Raw genomic sequence first — 21,339 nt, 5'->3', positions numbered from 1 at the left:
ACACACACACACACACACACACACACACACACACCAAACACATAGCCAAGCAAAACATCAAAATACTAATGTTGAAAAAATAGGAAAAAAAATTCAACATGAGAGTTTAACCCTTTTTCTAAGCTTTCCATCATCAAGTGAGTTTTTAGAAATATCTAAATCTTTGAAGGACTGCTTTTAAATCAGTCTTTTTGTCCCTTGACAATACTATGTGTTTTCATGTATGACCAAATTCTTTGACTATATCTTTGTCAAATTTCTTAAAAATCTTGAATTAAATTATAAAACAAATGGAGTCCCAACAGAATTTGGCTTTTGAATCTTTCTGGAAATTGCAATTAGGAGCTCAAAGTATCTGAATAATGTGATGACATTTATTCTTGCAAAGCAAAGGAGGAGACAAACTGATAAAACTGGGAATGCTCAAATATAGTTGAAGACTGAATCTGAGATTTTGAACTGGACTGTAGAACAAGACAGGACTAACCCTATGATAAGCTTCCTATTTGCAACTTATATTATTATGCTGGAATTCAATGAAATTAAAACAGTTGATGATTTATGTGTGTATATCCTCCGAAGCATGCATATCAACTCACTTGAAGAGTATTATCTTGAAAAATACTTGTCAAAGAAAGGTTTTAAAAACATGGTACCTGTGAAAATAATTGGCCTAAAATATTTACATACTTCTATATAAAAATAGATTTGAAATTTTTTTTTTTAGATTTTACAGAAAATGCTCTGAGGTTACTGATGCCCAACACTTATACACAAAACACTCCCCTCAATTCTGAATATTATGTTACATAGAAAAAATGAAACTGAAAATGTAAAATATTTAAAATTCGTTAACCTTAACATACAACTTGAAAAGAGAATACAAGAAAGTTTATGAGAAATAAAGATACAATTCCTATTGAAAAGAGTCATTCTTCAGAAAGGAAAACCTTATAACATAGTAAAATAAAACTGGCTTAAAACTAATTAAAGTATGTGAATATAATTATAATATTTGGTACCTATTATTTTGAATGGTCTGATTATTATTTTATATTTTTATTTTGCTTATGATATCTTTACTACTTGAGCAATTAATGGTAATGCATTATTTCTCTAAGGTTTTATATCCTCCAGTTGATTATATTACACTTTGTGATACAGTTTTTATTACTTGCAGGGCAATGAATCCTGACACCACACTTATTAGGGCTATTTTGAAGAAATAGGGACATGATGGCAAAACACTTAACTGTATGTACATCATAATTTTTTATAAAGTTAGTACTTATTACTATGAACTTAAAAAAACAAATAACCAATTTAGATGTGTCCTATAATACTTGTTGTCCAAAGTAAAAAGTCCCTAGCAGTATATATTCAGAACAATGTTGATAAAGATAATCATACTCTTCCTCATTCAGCTTTTTTTCTTGTAATTAGCAACATTCTCCGACTACCCTTTGTCTAGTTCCACTAATATCAATGATCAATATTCATAGAAGAGTCTGAAACAGCTGACTGAAGGACTAGGCAACATTTAGTTATCATTGTCACATAATTTAAGATCTATATTGAATAACTGTTAGTCAAATACATGTTATGAATCATATATGAGTATATGTGAATATGCATTTGATTTGAATTTCTACCCACCATGAATTTGATTCTTTAAGCTTTCCTTATGTGTGTATGCATGTAAACACATGGAAATAGAACTATCAACCCGACAATCTTTCATCCACCTGCCAGCCACCGTATAGTTACAGCACGTGCATGAATCTGAAAATAAAATTCCTAACCTGTATGAACTTTATCATCTACATAATGGAAACCAGAAATAATATTCTCAAAGTCAATTAGATAGTATGCTTAAAGGATGTGCAATGTATGGTGAGGAGCACATATATTATGACTAAAGATTCCGACATAGGGGGGGAGAGGTAGCATGGTTGCCCAGAAGCAGAACAAGAAAGAGGCCAAATAGAGATGATAACATCCCAAGAACACTTGCTTTGATTTTTGAATGAAATGAATTGATTTATAAATGTCTTTTCTTCCTGGCAATAAAGTGCCCTTTGCTCAGGAGGGAACTGGAAGCCTGGGTTATTCATGTCAGCTCTATGTAAGGGGAAAGGCAATATTTGATAGTAAAGGATGAAAGCAAAACCTCGTGGCTGTCTCTATGAACACTTTCACATGTGAAATATGTTTAAGTGACGTGGCCTGGAACAAAGCAAAGGGACCATAGCTAAGGAAAGAAAAGTGGCAGTTCTTAATAAGCAACTGACAGAACATCAAACCTGGGACTCTTTCACCTGACGGAACAAACCGCAGTCCATTTCCATGGTAGCCTTTGTAAAAGTGATTGATTCTCATCACTTAAAGCTGCTGAACTCTACACTGCCAGAGGATGATGGACAGGAGGACCGGATGTAACTTATACTCAATATGGAGTCTCTGGACCACCATCTCAGCATCACCTGAGGATCCTCATGAAAATGCAGATGCTCAGCCCCTACCATGCCATACCGGATTGTGCCCTCCAGGTAACTTTATGCTCCTAAAACAGAAAGATAGCTTCCTCAGGGTCCCCTGGTCTCCAAGCCAGAACTCCAAGATATTCAATCTTAATGTTCCATTTATGAGTTTTCAGGGATTTATTAGTGTTTTGTTTTGCTTTGCTTGGTTTGTTTGTCCAAATTGCTAGGATAGGGTGTTAGCAAAAGCATCCTAGAAGATGCAAGGTATATTGTGGCTCCTGGTTGGGATAGTATAGTCTCTCAAGGCATGAGAGGAATTCCAGCAGAGTGGCTTTGAAGCTGGTGTGACAGAGATAGGGACTGGTTGCTACACCACGTAACAGTTTCAAAGCAAAAGGACAGACTTGGGGTGGAACTGTGCCATAAAGAGTCTTCAGCAAGGCCTCCTATCCAAAAGGTTCTACGAACTATTTTTAAAATTTTTTTAATTAGATATTTTCTTTATTTACATTTCAAATGATATCTCATTTTCCATCCAGATTAAAAAGAAAAAACAAACAAACAAACAAACAAACAAAAAACCCTGTTCCCTCTCCCTGCTCACCAACCCACCTTCTCCCACTTCCTGGCCCTGGCATTCCCCTACACTGGGGCATAGAACCTTCATAGGACCAAGGGCCTCTCCACCCATTGATGAACAACTAGGCCATCCTCTGCTATACATATGCATCTGGAGCCATGAATCCCACCATGTGTATTCTTTGGTTGGGAGTTTAGTCTCTGGGAGCTTTGAGGGTACTAGTTAGTTCATATTGTTGTTCATCCTAAGGGGCTGCAAACCCTTCAGCTCCTTTGGTCCTTTCGCTAACTCCTTCTTTGGGGACCCTGTACTCAGTCCAATGAATGACTGTGAGCCTCTACTTCTGTATTAGTCGGGCATTGGCAGAGACTCTCAGGAGACAGCTATATCAGGCTCCTGTCAGCCAGTACTTGCTGGTATACACAATAGTGGTCTGGGTTTGATGACTAATATGGGAAAGATTCTCAGATGGAGCAGTCTCTGGATTGTCCTTCCTTCAGTCTCTGCTCCATAGTTTGTCTCTACAACTCTTTCCATGGGTATTTTGTTTCCCTCTCCAAGAAGGAATGAAGTATAGGGAAATAGATTGATCTGGAGAATGTCATCCTGAGTGAGGTAACCCAATCACAAAAAAAATGCACTCTCTGATAAGTGGATATTAACTCAGAAGCTTGGAGTACCCAAAATACAATCCACAAACCACAAGAAACTCTATAAACTTTCTAAACAACTTCATCAGTTGGGGATCAACCATTTAAACATGTGAGCCTGTATGCAACATTTCACATGCAAACTGTAAGAAAGGATATCAATCATTGGATTAAGTCAAGAGGAAGAGTTGAAAAATATACCCCAAATACTGTCTTAGGGAGGGCAAGGCACTTTAAATAATATTTAAACACACTTTTCATTTCTTTATCTACCCAAATATTAAATGTTATGAACAGTCATTAGGCAGAGTCCCTGTGTACGTCTTTGTTGAGAATCGAGGCTATATTATATCCTGTGAGTGTGCATGTTATTGATTTTGATAATTTGGGCTGAGTAGAAGTAATGGTAGCTAAATATCTAGGATCTATTGCCTTGTTAGTTGTGGTAACAGCCAAAGACAACATAATCTGAGGAGATTTACTCTTTACATCTTCTAGAAGAAGTCTCAAGTTAAAGTATAATTAAAATATTCATTAACCTGCCAAGTTGAGAAAAATGGGTTAAGACTTGTCCTGTGAGAAGAGCTGTAACACCTCATTTCCCATTTTGTCTCATGCCCACCTTGTCCATGGAATACCCCTACCCATCCCATTAGTCCTAAGAAATGAGCTCACTACTTTTTCTTAATTTGTAGTTGGAGATCCAAAAGGACACAAGGAAAATCCTTTGTTGCAAAACCCTGTGATTATTGAAATTCCGTAATTACCTTGTCTCAGACTTTCCTTCGTACTGACTGAGATCATGCAAACCATTCTTGATTTTTTTAAAGGTCAAATTACCTTGCTTCAGCATCTTCTAGTGATTGTCCAAATGAGACTAGCTTAATTTAATATGTCTCTGCTACTTTCCTTTCAATCCAAGGGGGCATCCATCATGGGCTTCTCATTCAGGCTGATATTGATCAGGTAATTGCCCTCAGCTTGTCAGACTATCATGATTTTTAAAGAATGACTCTTTTCTAGAAGAAAGTAGAGCTAGAGAACAAGAAAAAGACAAGGATTTCGATTAGATATTTGCCCCAAAGCAAGTCAAAGTAAAGGGAAAGTTTGGGGAGAAAAGAAAGGAGCCAAGGGGGTGGGGAATTGGTGGATTGTTTTCATGTGTGAAAAACTCTTGGGAAAAGCACTAATTATTCACCTGGTGTGGTTCAGAAAACATTCCAGGTAACTAGATCACACTACAATTCAGAATAAAATAGTTTTAAGAGCAACCAAATGTGTAGCTGTTCAAAGTAGTTGTTCAAAACAGTACCTTCCTGTGTTACTTTCTTTTCTCCTTAGTGTGATTAAACAAGAAGCATCAAGAGAGGAGGCTCATTTGGGCTTACCATTTAAGGGGATACAGTCCTCACTATGGACTTGGCAGGAGCCTGAGTCCAGCTGGTCACAATGCATCTGCAGCTAGCAAGCAGCGTAAACAGGAAGTGGAGCTGGGCTATACCACTGTCACCAAGGCCCACCTTATCAGTTGACCCATTTCTCTCATGGAGGCCATACTACCTCAAGGTTCCATAACCTTCCGAACAGCACCACCATCTGTGGGGGGGGGGGGGAGTATGTTCAAACATGTGAACTTCTATATAAAGTCCTACATACAGTTCACAGTGGTGTCTAGCTTAGCCTTTGGTCTCAGAATGAGACTGGATTTCTTGATGTAATCAAGGAACACTATTTTCTCTCTCTACTTGCTTGGCATATATAATAAACCCAACCATTCATTTTATCCTACATTATTAAACTAAAATGAAACCCAAAATGTGAGGAAAAGCACCTGCCAGGAAAGGGTTTGCCACAGTAGATGGTCAAATGCTACTGTAGAGAGCATCATCCCAACTTGCCTCTTCAGCTAGGGGTAGACATCAGGGATGCAGCTCAGGAAGTGGGGTATAGAGCTGGATAGGAGTGGGGCTGAGTGATGTGCAGGGGAGGCACTTCCATCAAGACATGAGGGAGAAAACCACAGTAAAAGTAGAGCAAGCTTGCAATAGCCCCACTGAAGAGTCTACAAAATCTAAGTGTGAGCATGCATAGTGTATTGTTATCATTGATGGAGTTTCAGTGAGTGCAGGGTGTACAGCTCTTTAGAGCTGTTGGAGAGTGGGCCTGTTGCAAGGACTTCAGCTAACCACACAGCATCACTAGCTTGATGCCTTCAGTAGAGAATGTGTGCCTTGTCACCTTGAGAGAAGTCCTCAGGACATAATCCTTTAAATGTCAGTAGCTTTGATAAAGGTTCGTTAAAACAGTTGACGCTTTACCCTGGATTTCGACATATCCAAATGTAAAGCCTCTGAGACTGCCCCACGAGGTAACACTGTTTAAAAGCACACACATGGCTCACATGGAACCCAATATTACTATATAGTTTTGAAATGATATTTGCAAATTTGCTTTTGAAATAACTTGCTTCCAAGTGACTGGCTTGATTCACAATTTGTTATGAGCTATCAGAAATCATAAAGGTGGAGAGGTGAAATTTTTACAAAGTGAGAAAACTTAAAACTCACACATTATTTTCAAACAGTGAAGTTTTAATGAATATTAAATTTAACAATTAAGTTGACATAATATCACATGAAAGCATTTTGTAGAACATTTACTAACATCCGTATACAGTTTCTGTTTTGGTATTTTTGAAGTCTGCTTTCTTTTTAAGCAGAAAGCTTCATCTTAGCTCAGACCTTAGCAGCCTATGCCAGCAGAAGTTGCTTTTCACAATGCGACTATGGCATGAAATATAGTGCCTGTTTAATCCTCCTGGTTGATACATTGTAGACTGTTTTCACATTTCCCTAATTAGGTCATCTCTTACTGGGGTCCAGAAATATCAGAGAAATCCAAGGAACTTTAGAACAACACACAGAATAAAACAACAGTGTCCCAATTGGGAAAGTGTGACCCACAGACACCGTGGTTCTGGGCTCCACGTTAAACTCCTTTTCTATCTGCTCCCAAGAGAAAGATCATAATCAATCAGAGTCACCAAGAACCAAAAAGAAAATGTAAGGAAAAGACACAAAGGAAGTTTGTGTTTGCTTCCATTTTTATTTTGAAATCTCTGATGCATTGGCATCTTTCCCACATTTTATTTTCCTCTCCTTGTCTCAGAAGAATAACAACAGTATGCTGAGCTAACCTGTAAACACCTTGGTGAATGGGTGTGAGGGAAATCAGTATTCTCTTGTGGGCCCCCACTCTCCCTGAATGACAGGCGACATGACACTGTTCTCTTTACATCAAGCTAACTACCCTGCTTGCTCTTCCTCTCTGGCACCTGGCCATAAACCTCTGGGGTTATTAAACAAATGGTGCATCAGCTTATTGTTGTGGATGTTCCTTGTTTAACACTCTCTGTGACTCCAGACAAATGCCACTTCTCAGGCTAACCACTATTATTTTATTCTGTTATATTACCTTGTTCTTATATAACACTATAAACCTTTTTCTCATGTGCCATAATGTGCAATGTCTATATTGTATGTCTATATGCCTGCATATATATATAGTTTGTGTGTACTTTACCACTGTCCATTCAATTCAATCTATCTAGCCTTTCACATTTTCAGAATTAGTCATATTTGTGAAAAGGATAAAGCTTCAATTTTACAGAGCCATTTTCTTCCTTAAACCATGTATAGAATATGCCGTTGGCTGTTCCCTGTGTAAATAAAGTGTAAAATAATCAAAGCACCATCAGGACCTGACAGCTCAGGCCTTTGATGAATAGGGTTTTATGTGGGATTATCATATGACATTTCCAGACTAAATTATATTTATGAGTCATATAGAGTACTATTGCATTATTATCCCTCAGTGTAGAGCCTTACGTTCTGCAAGGACTGGAAGAAAAGCCAGAAACTGGGGATTAGTTGCCCTTTGTTTTTCAACATGAAACTTGAAGACTTACAAATACAAGGAGCATAAAAGGAGAGTCAGGAAAGAAGCCATCTCCCCATCTATTAGTGACATCCCCATGACTGTTCATCTGAGATTCCTGCACTTCTTCAGGCCGTTCTGGGTCTTGTATTGTTCCTTAGGTGCTATTACTCTATAGAATTAAAGGGACCATGTTCAGAAACTCTTGGAGATGAATTATTCCACCCCCCTCTCTCTGCAGATGAGGGAACTAGCAGAGTAGAAACAGAATTCAAATCTCCCCACTTTGTGCAGTTCTTTCACCCTAATTGTAACGCTTGCCCAGATAATAAGACAAACATATGTAGATCAAAATACCAAAACCCCAGCAAATAAGCCAGGCAAAAATCTCCAGTTTCCAAAAAGATTCATTTATCATCAGGAATTTTGGAAAAAATTGGGGCATATTCATATTGTTTTTACTGTGTAAAATTCAGATGCTATTTCTCCCTTTGACACTGATCTTATATAACTTTTCCACCATCTATAAGACAGAAAGATGAGTATTATTCTTCAGTGTGTCTGTTGTAAGTCATTATCCATATAAGAAGTTGATGTGGGCCCTTGAGGACCCCCTGTCATAGATATTCTCCTGTGGTCTGTAACTTATCTGGACATAGTCCTAGCTCCAACCCTGGTTTATGCTCTTGAGGGTATAGTTAAATAAATGAAGAATTTATCATTACCTCAAGAAGTATAGAGGTTTATGGTAAGTTGTGTGCATTAAATGTGTTGTATATCATAACCCATTTTACAGGTTCTTTTATGACTATATTCTAGTTATAAGCTCTTTTGGACCATTGTTCTGTAAACAGAACACCATTCGTTGAACTCTGCCTCTGGGATTGTCACTGTTTCAACAGTTGAGATGGCTATGTTGTGAAACAGAGTAAAATGTAGTTGTCACAGCTGCTTTCTAGCAAAACCTTAGAACTTACTTATAGACCCAGGAACCATTGGGAAAATATAATACAATGAAGAAATACTGTGATAACATACAGAATAAAATCCTCTACCTAAACCGTCTTTAGATAATCATGTAGTTCAACTGGTCCTATAGTCAACACATATGGAACTGTCTATGTCATTGACACAAGATAATTTGACCTTAAATAAAATAAATTATAGCATAGAAAGATGGTCTACTCCAATAGAAAGAAGTGTCTGTGGGAATAATTAGAGTCTTTCAGGAAAAGACTTTCCAAAATCTTTCAGCTATTTAATAGGTATTCCTAAGAACCTCATGGTAGAACCCTCTAGTTCCCTCAGTGTTGGTTCATATCCCATAAACCTAAATATTGACAAAACTTTGTTATATCTTCTGTCTTCAAAACATCTTTAGTATCAGCCTTGCAGTTATGCATTCCAAATATACTCCTCTGCACTCAAATCCCTTCACTGAAAATAGTATAAATACCAAACTGTAAATCCATCACAGAATGTACAAATTCATATTACCTCAAAGGATAAACCAGGCACCCTACCAACTAAGAGAAGGAAAAGCAAGCAAATTAAACTGGCTCTGGACTTGTACTTGCTTTTCTTAAATATGTGAATCAGTCAATCATGGCAGGTGTTATTCCATTACAGTAGTATTAAGCAATACAATATGGTTACGTGATGGGGATCCCATCAACTCAGATTTAATGTTAATGCCTTGGATGATTTAGATGAATAGTGGAACTAAACAGGGAGATCGTATGCATTCTGTTGACACAGCAAAGGTTCTAACTTACCAAATGCCAAATTCTACCTGAACAAATTTACAATATTCATGTTTATTTGGATAAACTCTCTGTTCACCATTAATTATTTTTAGAAAATAAAAAAAAAATAATTAGTTGACAGATTTGGGGCTCTCTTCACAGTGATCTTTAAAAGTAATGTAATTTAAAAATATCTGACATGGAACTTTACCAAGCAGAAAACGCTCTTGGGTTCCTAATCATATGCAGATGCAAATATCACTCACGGTAATGAAATAATGATACCTTATTTTCTGGCATTTCATTGACAAGTAATAAGAAAGATGTCTAAATGGGTGTGGCAGGGTGAGGGTTAAATCTGATTGTAATTAGATTGCAGTATGCATGGCCATGTGGTTAATAGTAAATTTCCCTTGATTAACTAGCCCTGTTTGTTAAGAGCTCCTATTAACATTAGAGCTATTCGTGTTGGCTGTGGAGACACACCATGGACCAGTGCAAAATTAATGAAGGCAGGTACGCATGCTGATTAGAATGTGGCAGTTTAATAAACTCTTCTGACATTAAATTATTTAATGCATTCATACTCATGCAGGCTATTCGATGGTCAGCTTGACCACCTATGTGTTAATATTGGGAATTGAAATGCAGAGAGTGGAAGAGATATAGTGGTGTATGAGGTAATTAGCTCTCATGTCTGATAAATGGGGCAATACCTATGTGTGCGCATGTTTTAGCACGCCACGAATGGTGCTTTCATTAGTGGGAATCTTCTGCAGAAGATTTTATAAATGTTTAGTTTGATTTTTGCACCATAAACAGTGGGTCTGCACCATCAGTTGAATATTTGAGGCAAATTTCAAGTCAGCGATAAGGTATGCTGTCTTGTTAAATGGGTGACAAGAATTAGATAGGAAGCTTATCAATAAACATCTCCAATCTGGGCATAATCTCTATCATATAGGAAAGATATCATATAAGTATAAATGACTTCAGTATGTGAGTGCAAATACCTATTAGGTTTTGAGCAAAATAATAAACTGTTATATTTGTACAGTGCTATATAGCTCACTTGATGTGGGCACATCTTTTATTTTATTTAATCATAATCATAGACATTTTAGGCAGGTAGTGTTTTAATAAGTGGCCAACTTGAATCTGAAATCTCAGTTCTTATAACTCAAAGTCCAGTGCTTTTACTATGATTCCTCAGCTTCCCACAAACTCAGTGCCTGCAACAGTGTTACTTATAAAAGGAATTGTTATTTTATTTATATTATTCTAACCAATGCTGAGAAATCCAGGAACTTAACATCTCTATGAACAGGGTGCTACTTACATTCAATGGAAACTAAAAGAAAAACATTTCTATATTTGAAAAACACTCAAATATAAATAGGCGTTTTAAATGACTTCCATTTTGTCCAGATTTTAGGATATTTTCTGACTGTGTTTTCAGAATTCATAGAAACTTTCAAGAGGTTTGCTTTGCCAGGCCAGAACAATCCATACTTGGGACTTTAGGTATAGCATGGAAAGCATGAAGAAGGTGAAATATAGGTCTACCAGATCGCATGACCACCCACTATGAAAGTGCACTCTGGGAAGGTAGAACCCTTTAAAGGAGGGCTCATTCTGGAGCAGTGGTTCTCAACCTGTGGGTCACAACCCCTCTGGGGACAAACAACCCTTTCACAGAGATTGCATATCAGTTATCCTGCATATACAATAGGTACAGTATGATTAACAACAGTCACAAATTTAGTTAAGAAGAAAGAACGAAAATAGTTTTGTGGTTGTGGATGCTCACCAGAACATTTAGGAACTGTACTGAAGGGCAAAAGCATGAGGAAGGGTGAAGACCACTGTTAAAAAGAAGGGTTCTTTGGCCCCTACCACCCAGAGGTTTTCTTCCATCCTTTAGGAATCACCTGGAGTAATGAGTAGAATTGATTCCTAATCTAATCAGATGAGAGAGTAGCAAGAATGTCCGTGAAGATGAATCTACAGGACACCAGGAAAGCCTGTCTATGTTCAGCCCTGGACTTCCTTATGAAGAAACAGGCAGAGTGAGCAACCAACTGCGTTGCCTCAGCCTTTATCTGCTCATGTTTAACTTGGAGAATTTGGTGAAATGAAATCTCAGAGCTACTCACATCTCTACCAGGACATTTCCATTGTTTCTCCTTAGGAGAAAAGACTTTAATCACCCGTTTTGATTATCAACCTGAGGAGTAAAAGGAGCTCCAGGTTTCTAGGCAGACAGAAAGCACCACCTTTGAAAAGCGCACTCTGCAATCTCCTTTCTCTACAGGCCTTAGAGGTGATGCAGGGCTTTTTGGGCCTCAGATGCCAGCCTGGATGGTCTGACTGAGTTCCTACTGTCCTCCACTCTCTTGGCTAGCTCCAAAGGATGCTGTCATGGATTACTATTTCCCCCTTGGGTAGCAATTATAATGTAGGTTGCAGTATTATGGATTCTTTTGTTCTTATTCTGCCTTTGAACTATGGAGAACATGGTGTTGGGAAGGAGAGATTTTGGTTTCAAATCACTAGTGAGATTGTGTCTACTGAAGAAGCAATGAATTCCTCAGGAAATGTAGCAAAACAACTAATTTCATGCACAATTGTGCAAATTATGTGAGGACAAGTATTACCAACTCTGATTTGCTTATTTTATTTTTCAAACAGCATCCCTCAGAGGAAGGGGGAGATAAAATTAAGTTTTCTATATGAGTTGCTGGCTGACCTAATGTACCTTCTAAATAGATGAGTAAGTCAGCATGTACCATGAGCTAGATTCATGGGGAAACATTTCAAATTGCAATGGAAGCTCACAACAAATATAGTGTTTACAAATTATACACTCGAATATTTACCTTTTCATGATGGGGAGATGACACGTGGGGAAAAAAAAAAACAATAAAACACCTGGGCTATAAACAGTAATAGACACAGGCCAGGACTAATTAAATATATTAGACTTGAGTATAGCTCATGATGGTAGATGTTAAAGACTGGGAAGGGCAGACACTTTAAGACCTCACTTAGGGATTTCAGTGAGATTGAGAGGCAGGTGTACACTGTTTTCTTAAATAATGAATCAAATAGAGAAGTCCAATGCTTAAAAAAAAAAAAAGCAAAATCAACAATGTTGTTCTTTTTTTTTCTTCTTTTTTTTTTTTTTTAAATCTTCACCTCTAGCTTTAAAACAGCTGAATTCTAAAACCAAATTTGGCAGGCACTTGACGGCATGCTTTTAGCATGATGTTTTAAAGATTCAACTAGGAGCAATCTTTAGACATTAATGGAGGTCACATGGCAAATTCCACTCACACAACTGAGTTGTCAACCCATCTCTCCAAATATGTGTCTGAAGCTCTAGGCTGGATGGATACAAAGAGACATTCTTATTCTCCCTCCTTTTCTTTGAGTTCTAAGAACATCTTTTAACTGCTCTGGCTAGACAGCTAATTCCTCTCTAATATATTTTACTGGCTTTGGTGCTCAACCTAATTTAAATCAGTAGACTAAGCCAAGTGGATCTAGGTCGTTGTAATGTTCCATTAGGAAGCTCTGATCCATTTGTAGCTGAGGTATACCCAAATTCATTAACATTTACTCAATAGGCTTCCAGCAGGTGACTCCAAGAGAGGAAACAGATGCATCTGAATGTCACCTTAGCACACATGTGATGATTATAGACTTTTTCTGTCCATATAACAGTGCTACATCCATCCAGTCTAAGGAAAGTGAATAATGGCATCAGTTTAATTTCATTTTCAATATAACAAATTACACAGAAATGTTCTCTGGGATGCTTTGACAGCTAGATGAACTCAAACTTCACACAGGTGCAAATGGGATGACCTCCTTAGCTTTCTAAGGGCTCATTACTGAAATTAAATGAAGTCTAAATCAAAACAGTAAACCATGGAGAAGGTACTCTGAGGTTGTGGGTTCTAATCCCTGTATCAGTAAGAAAACCTGAGGTAAGGCTTCTCTAGGACTGAGAAATCATAGCAAGAAAGGTCGTGGGGGCTGTGACCTCAAGCATGGGCTTTGTAGTTCTGGAAGAAATCCACCCCCTTACTCAAAGCACCTTTAATAGTTGAGCTAAGGAGATTAAACAAACCCTAAATAATCAATATATGAATGAAAGAATGCTAGGCATTACTAGAAGAGGTCAGAGAGAATTCCAGAATCTCAGAGAGAGGAGAGAGACCATGAGCTTATTAAACCACAAGAGTCTCTAGGAGACACCACAATGGAACAGAAAGTATAACAAAGAGCTATGGAATGTGACATATCTCCTCAGACAGCCCACTCAATCCATGCATTTCAACCTTTATCATATAGGAACCAGGACTCCTGGTTCATACCTATTCAAAATTGCAAGTAAACAAATAAGGTCACAAACAGGAAAACATTCTAAATGCTACAGAGATCAGAAGTGAGTTCTTGGGTTGTTTGGATAAAGTAAAACAAAATCTCTCCAAAACATGCTCATTTAAAACAAAGCTGGAGCTGCTTATTATGTCTGTAAGGGAATGACTAGACTGCCTTAATCGAAATGGAAAGACCCACCTCTAATGTGGGGATGCAATTCTAAGACTTGATGTTTTGGACTGAGTAAAAAGAATAAAAGAAATAGAGTCCCAGAATTTTTCTCTTTCTACTTTTGACTGTTGACACAATGTGACCAGATATGTCATGTACATGACCCTGTGACTTTCCCATAAAAACAAACAAACTCACTCCATATCTGAAAAGGGTGTGGTGGCTGAGTCCTGTAGTGCCAACCTTCGGGAGAATGAGCCAGCCTGAGCTACATGGCGATCTCCAGCCTACCCTGGCATTCAGAATGAGGCTGTGTCAAAAGAGAATGTGAGACAGCAGAGCTTATCTCAGCATGGGTATCTTTGGTGGAATAGAAGCCTTTGTGGAGGACACTATGGCCCATGGTAGATAGATGGTTGGGGGTCAGTGTCTACAGAGAGCTCCTGGACTGTAAGGGAAATGATTAGCATGCATCATCACCCAAATGAATACAAAAGCTTCCTGCTGAGGGATAAGAGAAAGAAAAGGTGAAAGAGGGAATAAAAAACAGAAGAGGGGAGTAAGAAGAGAGTGCAAGAGGGAATAGGAGACTTGAAACATGGAATTTAGTTCCTGAGTAATATCAGAGGGAGCTGCTGCACTCAGGAGTGCTGTGTGCATGAGCTGGAAGAGCATATGCACACTCAGACTACTGTGTCCTCCTTTCTCTTCATCTTCTGTTCCTCCTATCCTTCATCTACCTCTTCACATCTCACCCTCATCTTCCATCTCTTCATCCCTTCCATCCTCCATCCATCCTATCTATCTCTGTGTTCTCTACTTACATCATCACCTCATAAACTAACCTTGTATCTTTAGGATCTCTTACCCCATTTTTCTATCTTGTAGTCAAACAAATTAAGCTTTGTTTGCACTGGTCTGTATCTGTTTAAATACTATCACAGTCTACCTTTTCCAATTTTTCATTCTTCTTAGCAGTAAGGCAAGTTCAAACAATGAAACAGATAAGAACAAGATCTCCCTTTTATGGCAAGCAAAGGTAAAAAAGCTTGTGGTGGTTTGAATATGTTTGGCCCAATGAATGGCTCTATTTGGAGGTGTGGCCTGTTGAAATAGGTGTAGCTTGTTGGAGGAGGTGTGTCACTCTGGGTGTGGACTTTAACACTCTTGTCCTAGTTGCTCGGAAGCCAGTTTTCTGTTTACCTTTAGAACAAGATGTTGAACTCTCAGCTCCTCCTCACCATGCCTTCCTGGACACTGCCATGCTCCTTCCTTAATGATAATGGAATGAACTTCTGAACCTGTAAGCCAGTCCCAATTAAATACTGTCTCTATAAGAGTTGCCTTGGTCATGGTATCTGTTCACAGCAGTAAAACCCTAACTAAGATAAGGTTAAAAATGTCTTCAAATAATTAGCATTGCATGTACTTTCTAGATGTCTAGATATTGTTCCTAAAGTCTTGCATAAATTAACCTTTCAAAGTTTCTTCTCTAATTCTCATTCCCATGAGACAACTACTGGTTAATTTTTGTTTCATTGAAGAGGACAATGAAGCCCAGGAAGGCTTACTAATTTTCCCAAAAATTCAACTCTGAGCAAGGATCTTGTACTCAGCCTTTAAAGAGAATGGATGTCTGCTAATGAAAATTAACTGAAGCTTTGCAGAGCTCGGAAAGGGAATTTAGTGAGTAGAGAGGGTGATCCCTGCCAAATAGGCCATGGCTCAAGTTCATGACAAATTTCAGTATTATCTAAGGTCAATTTTTACCTAGGTAAAATTTTCTTAAGACTCAGTTTTTAAGGTGAAACATTATTGAAGAATCTATTTTCACTGTCTACCAAGTAAGTTAGACATAGGAGAGTCAAATAAAGCAGAAAGTTTACCAGAGTAAACTAGATAAAATGGTGTTTTAGTTTAATTTCTGTTGCTCTGATAAAATAACCTGGCAAATAAGGCAATTTTGAGTAGAATTTGGCTGCAGTATAGCTCACAGTTCCAGGTTACATTGCACCATAGCTAGGCATTTTAAGTATCAGAAACTTAAAACAGCTAGTCACCTCACATCCACAGGCTAGAGCAGAGAGAAAGAAATGCACCCATACTGAGCTGTTTGCTTGTTTTCTCCTTTCCTATACAATTCAGGAACCCTTTGTTAGGGAATGGTACTTCTTGCAGTGTTCCAAGTCAACAAGTCAACAACCCAAGTGGTCCCACAACAATTAGTTATCAAAACAATTACCCACAGACATGGCATACACCAACCTGATTTAGTTAATTCTTCAATAAACCTTGTCTTAGTTTTATCAAGCTGATAGTTAAAACCTAAGTATCACAAATGATGCCTGCTATATCACCTCAAGACTCTATCCCTGAGCAGGTCTTGGAAGCGCTGCTAAGTAGAACAGCAGAGAATCATCCATTGCCCATGTGTGTACAGACCTCCAGTGCACACATGAAGAGATCCCCAGATTCTCTATATGTGCCAATAAAGGCGACCATGTTCCTACAGAATGATTCCTTCAGTCCTTACTACCAATGTTTAAAGAGATTCCCAACCAATGTTAATTTGTTCCACAAATTCAACTAATCTTTTTATAATTGTTTTTCTTTCTTAATATTCAAATTTTCTCTTTCTCTGGCCCTGTGAGGACTTACATTTTGTCTAGTTTTGAGTTTGACTGGTAGGAGCCATTTGCCATATTTAGGAGACATTTTTCAGCTATATCCCAGTGTTTAGTAATTGGCTGTTATTAGTAGTACTAGCAGTTACACAGCCATATTCTGCTACCATGAATGAGGAGAACTTACCCCTTAGGATTGAGCCTTAGTGTTAGCATTAATAGGAGAGGTGCAGTTTCTTACATGTAGAGTTTTCCAATTGCAAAACAGATATAAGAACCCAATTAGAAGGGGAAAGGAAATTAATCATGAGAGGCAGTGGGAGGGAGGGACCTGACTGTGAGAGAGGAATGGGGAGGAGAAAAGGGAACAGGATCAGATACTGGGGGAGGGGACAGGAGAGAAGCCCAGAAGGCCAAGAGAAAGAATGGACATAAGCAGCATCTAAGAGTGGGAGGTGGGGGGACCCTCTAGGAAGTACTAAAGACCTGGGAGGTAAGACACTCTCAGGACTCGATGTGAGTCAGAAGAGACTGAAGAGAACAGGTGCAATGACTGGCCCAACTTTGGATCCATCTCATGGGGGGTGGGCACCAAGGCCTGACACTATTATACTCGGATGTACTTACAGACAGGAGCCTGGCATTGCTGTCCTCTCTGAGCCCCTACCAGCAGCTGACTGAGACAGAAGCAGATCCTTACACCTAACCATTGGACTGAAGTCAGGGACTCCTATGGTTGAATTAGGGGAAGGATTGAAGAATCTGAAAAGAAGAGCAACCACATAAGAAGATAAGCCATCTCAACTAATCCAGACTCCAGGGAGCTCCCAGAGAGTGAGCCACCAACCAGGAGCATACGTGGGCTGGTCGGAGGCCCCGGCACATATATAGTACAGGTCTCCCTTGTTTGGCCTCAGTGGGAGAGGATGTGCTTAATCTTTGAGAGAGTTGATGCTACAGGGAAGGGGGAGGCCTGGTGGGGTGGGAGGAGCACCCTCTCAGAGGCAAGGGAGAAGAGGAACAGGATGAGGGACAATGGGAAGGGGAACTAGGGGTAGGCAATGACTGGAATGTAAATAAATAAAATAATTTAACAAAATAGATTTGAAATAATAAAAAAGAAACTTCTGAATTTATAATGCTTAGATTTGGGAGTGTATAATAAGTGATTTCACTTTCTTTAAAATGTAGGAATTCATTAAAATGTAGGAAAGTACCATTCATAGACTGAACTGACAGCAGCAGTCTTCTCTCCCAGGGACTCTAACAAGTAGATCTCCCTATATCCCTCTCCGAGTGAATAGTGGTTCTAACCACATATCTGTCTATTAGAGCCCTGTCTTTACCATCACACCTTAATAACACACTTGATTTCAACATCTGTGATATATGTTGTCACCATATAAGTACGTTGTAGAAATCAGTCTCGTATTAGATTTTACTCCCTATGTAAACAATAAAGGAAGTGGACTTCTTACTTCATCCTTAGCACTTGCTGCAATATGTTACTTACCCTGTAAGAATGTTTGTGAGTCTACTGATAAGCAGCTACTTATACAAGAGTTGATTATCAAGAAGGATCCTGTAGGTTTCTTCCCATCTATCCAGGTATAAAATAGGCACAGTCTTTCATATGCACATCCTCTGCATCCCTCTGTAACTGTCAGCAGCGATGCCACAGAGAATCCAGTTTCAGCTCTTCTAACTCTCTATGTTAGTATCTTCCATATTTTAAAACTTGATTCAACAATCATTGCATACCAAGGGAGATACCATGACTTTTGAAATGTTCAGTGCCTTTCAATAAAAATAGATGAAATAATTTTACATAAGCAAGTTTAAAATGTCAGGAGAACAGAATAGATCTATTTGAAATCATTCCTGAAACAAAATTTGATTTATGTCAATTGTGCATGAAGAACAATGAAATAGCCAGGGAAAGATTTTTGATATTACATGGTCCTTTGAAGGGGGGGACGGTCAGTCTTAGACTTCTGAGACTTGGCATCCTAAAATAATATCAGATTGCTACAATATGTTATAATGTTTTCTGAAAGTTTGCCTTAAGCTAAATCAAAAATGGAACACATTGAAAACAAAATATGGTGAATTTCTGCACCGTATGAAATTTTATTGATAAGTTTCCTGGGGAGTTAGGTTGATTATTTCATAATCACTACAATTTTTAAAAAATGTTCTGCAAGAGATTTTGGCGACATCTTCAGTGTGAACCAACTGAGTCTGAGTCTACAAATTTTTTAGGCAAAGCTTCTCTGAAGACATGCTTCTAGCCAGGTGGTGGTGAAGCATGCCTTTAATCCCAACACTTGGGAGGCAGAGGCAGGAGGATTTCTGAGTTCGAGGCCAGCCTGGTTTACAGAGTGAGTTCCAGTACAACCAAGACTACACAGAGAAACCCTGTCTCGAAAACCTCCCCCCCCCAAAAAAAAGACATGTTTCTTCTAATCAATAAATGCAGGTGATTTTATTAATGCATCCTGGTTTAAAAAAACAGATTGAAAATAATACATTTTTGCATATTTCTTGAGAAATTCAGAAGTGGCATACACCATGCAGGAGGGGTAGGAACATAATAGAGATGAAGCCAATTGTGAGTAGAGCATACTTTGTTTTTTAATGCACTTGTCTTGCTCTGGAAGAATTGTTGAACAATCACAAGAACACTGTTTTTAGGGATTGATTCTGAACTGTGACTAGATTCTGAACTTTTAAAAAATTTATTCTTTCTGTAAGCTGAGGAAAATTTCCATTCTTAAAGAGGATGCCCCTTTATCATTGTGAAAATTTGTAATTAAACTAATATGACCCCAAGGAGCAGACAATCAGCATCTTTTAAAGTGACTCTTACTTTAGCAATCTCAAGGAAGCTATCCCAACCCCGTGACATTATCAGAGTTTTAATATTTCAGTATTTCTAAGAATGACATGGCATGTTAAGAGCCCAGAAGTATGGTTGAAGCATAGTTCTCAGTGACACTTGTAAAAATTCTTTCCCAGCAGTGCTACAAGTTAACTGATATATTTCATTATTATGAGTTGGAGAAATTAGCCTCAGACGAAGGAGCAAGATATTCCCACAACACAGAGATGAGGGCTGTCTTCCTGAAATGAATTGAGATAGGATCCTATAGCATGATTCTAATGAGCTAACTTCTTCAGGGGACAGTGGGCCAGTTTAATCTTCAATTTCTGTACCACTACCTTATTGATGACTATCAGGTACATATCCCTTTCTATTTCATGGCACTCTTAAATATGCCTCCTACATGTTGTATGCTTGGGGTGGATAAAGCACAATTGACCAAGGCCATCTTTGTCTTTTCTCTTTCTTCCTGCTGTGACCCAAGGTTCTGTTCCATATAATTCCAGAAGGAGTGGGCAAGATGAAACTGTTTTTCTTCCTGATCATATTTCTGCCATCTCTCTGGGCCCCTTAATTTGGAGTTCATTTGGTAATAAAACCTTGAAAAATGCGTCTTGTGTAATAGACATATTTCTAAGTTAATTTATATCACTGGTCATTTACACCACTAACAAGCCACTTAACTATGACAGTTGCCTAAATGTCACATCTTCCTAAAGATTTTAGAAAAATAGAAGATGTATTGCACTATGGTATATCTCCAGGTGCACGGAGAGACTTTCATAGGATGATAATTCAAAGACAATTTGACTTTATAAACTCAACAGATATTTCTAATAAAAGTAGCTCAAGGATAATGTCAGAAGATATGAAGATTTTATCAAAATATTTCCTACATTTTATAGTGCCTTCACACTTGAGGAAACAACAATGTTAAACTAAATAAATGTCAACTATAGGAAGATCCTAATGGTCTACAAAAATAGACATTGAATATAGAATCATATTAAGGTCTCTAGTTAAATAAGCAGGGCTTCAAATCCTTTGAATGGGAAATTCTTGAAAAGGTATTAAAAAGCCACACATGTAAATGAGAAAAAAATTAGTATGGGATGAGTTTTGGGCTGGGAGCATGGCTAGCTCAATGTGAGAGTGCTTGCCTAGCATGCATTAGGTCTTAGGATTGATTCCAGACTAGTGAATCAAAACAAAGCTTCATATTTGACTCCAATAAAAGTTATTTTTCTCACTTTAGGGGCATGGATGGAAAATGAAAGTTGAGTTTAATGAAGTAAAAATTAATCCCTTTAATTCATTTCTTGTAGCTAGATAGCCCAAAACATATTCTATGTCTTACCTAAAGGGCAGGCCATTATCACTGTTCTGTTAAATCTACAGATGCATGGAGAAAAAGAAATTCCATTGTATAAAACATTAGTAACCTGACTGCCAGAATATTGTATGCCCCAGACCCTGGACTCTCTTACTGTGGCATATTCTCCACTGCTTATATGACAGTAAGGTTTGAGAAGCATAATTTTTAAAGAACTTCTAATAATCTCCAAATGTGATATTTTCTCAAAACTCCCTCCCATACCCATTGTCACTGAAGTCTCCTCTAGTGACCAGTAGATTATTGATGCCATGGCCTCCTGCAGTATGCCACCACCTGCCTCTTGCTGAATCAAAACACCCTTACTACTGTCCTAAATGACATCTCAATTCACCAGTTCAAAGTACTCCAAGGCTCGTGGCCATGGCCATGACACTGTTGGAAACTCTGTTCCTATCCTAACTAACTACTTTTATCTTTCTACCATTAATATGCAAAACACCTTTAATTTCATTATTAAATTAATCTTGACTTATCAGATATA

This window comes from Mastomys coucha, unplaced genomic scaffold (genome assembly GCF_008632895.1).
Source record: "Mastomys coucha isolate ucsf_1 unplaced genomic scaffold, UCSF_Mcou_1 pScaffold16, whole genome shotgun sequence".
NCBI lineage: Eukaryota > Metazoa > Chordata > Mammalia > Rodentia > Muridae > Mastomys > Mastomys coucha.
The sequence above is the reverse complement of the archived record's forward strand: the minus strand, read 5'-3'. Positions refer to the sequence as shown.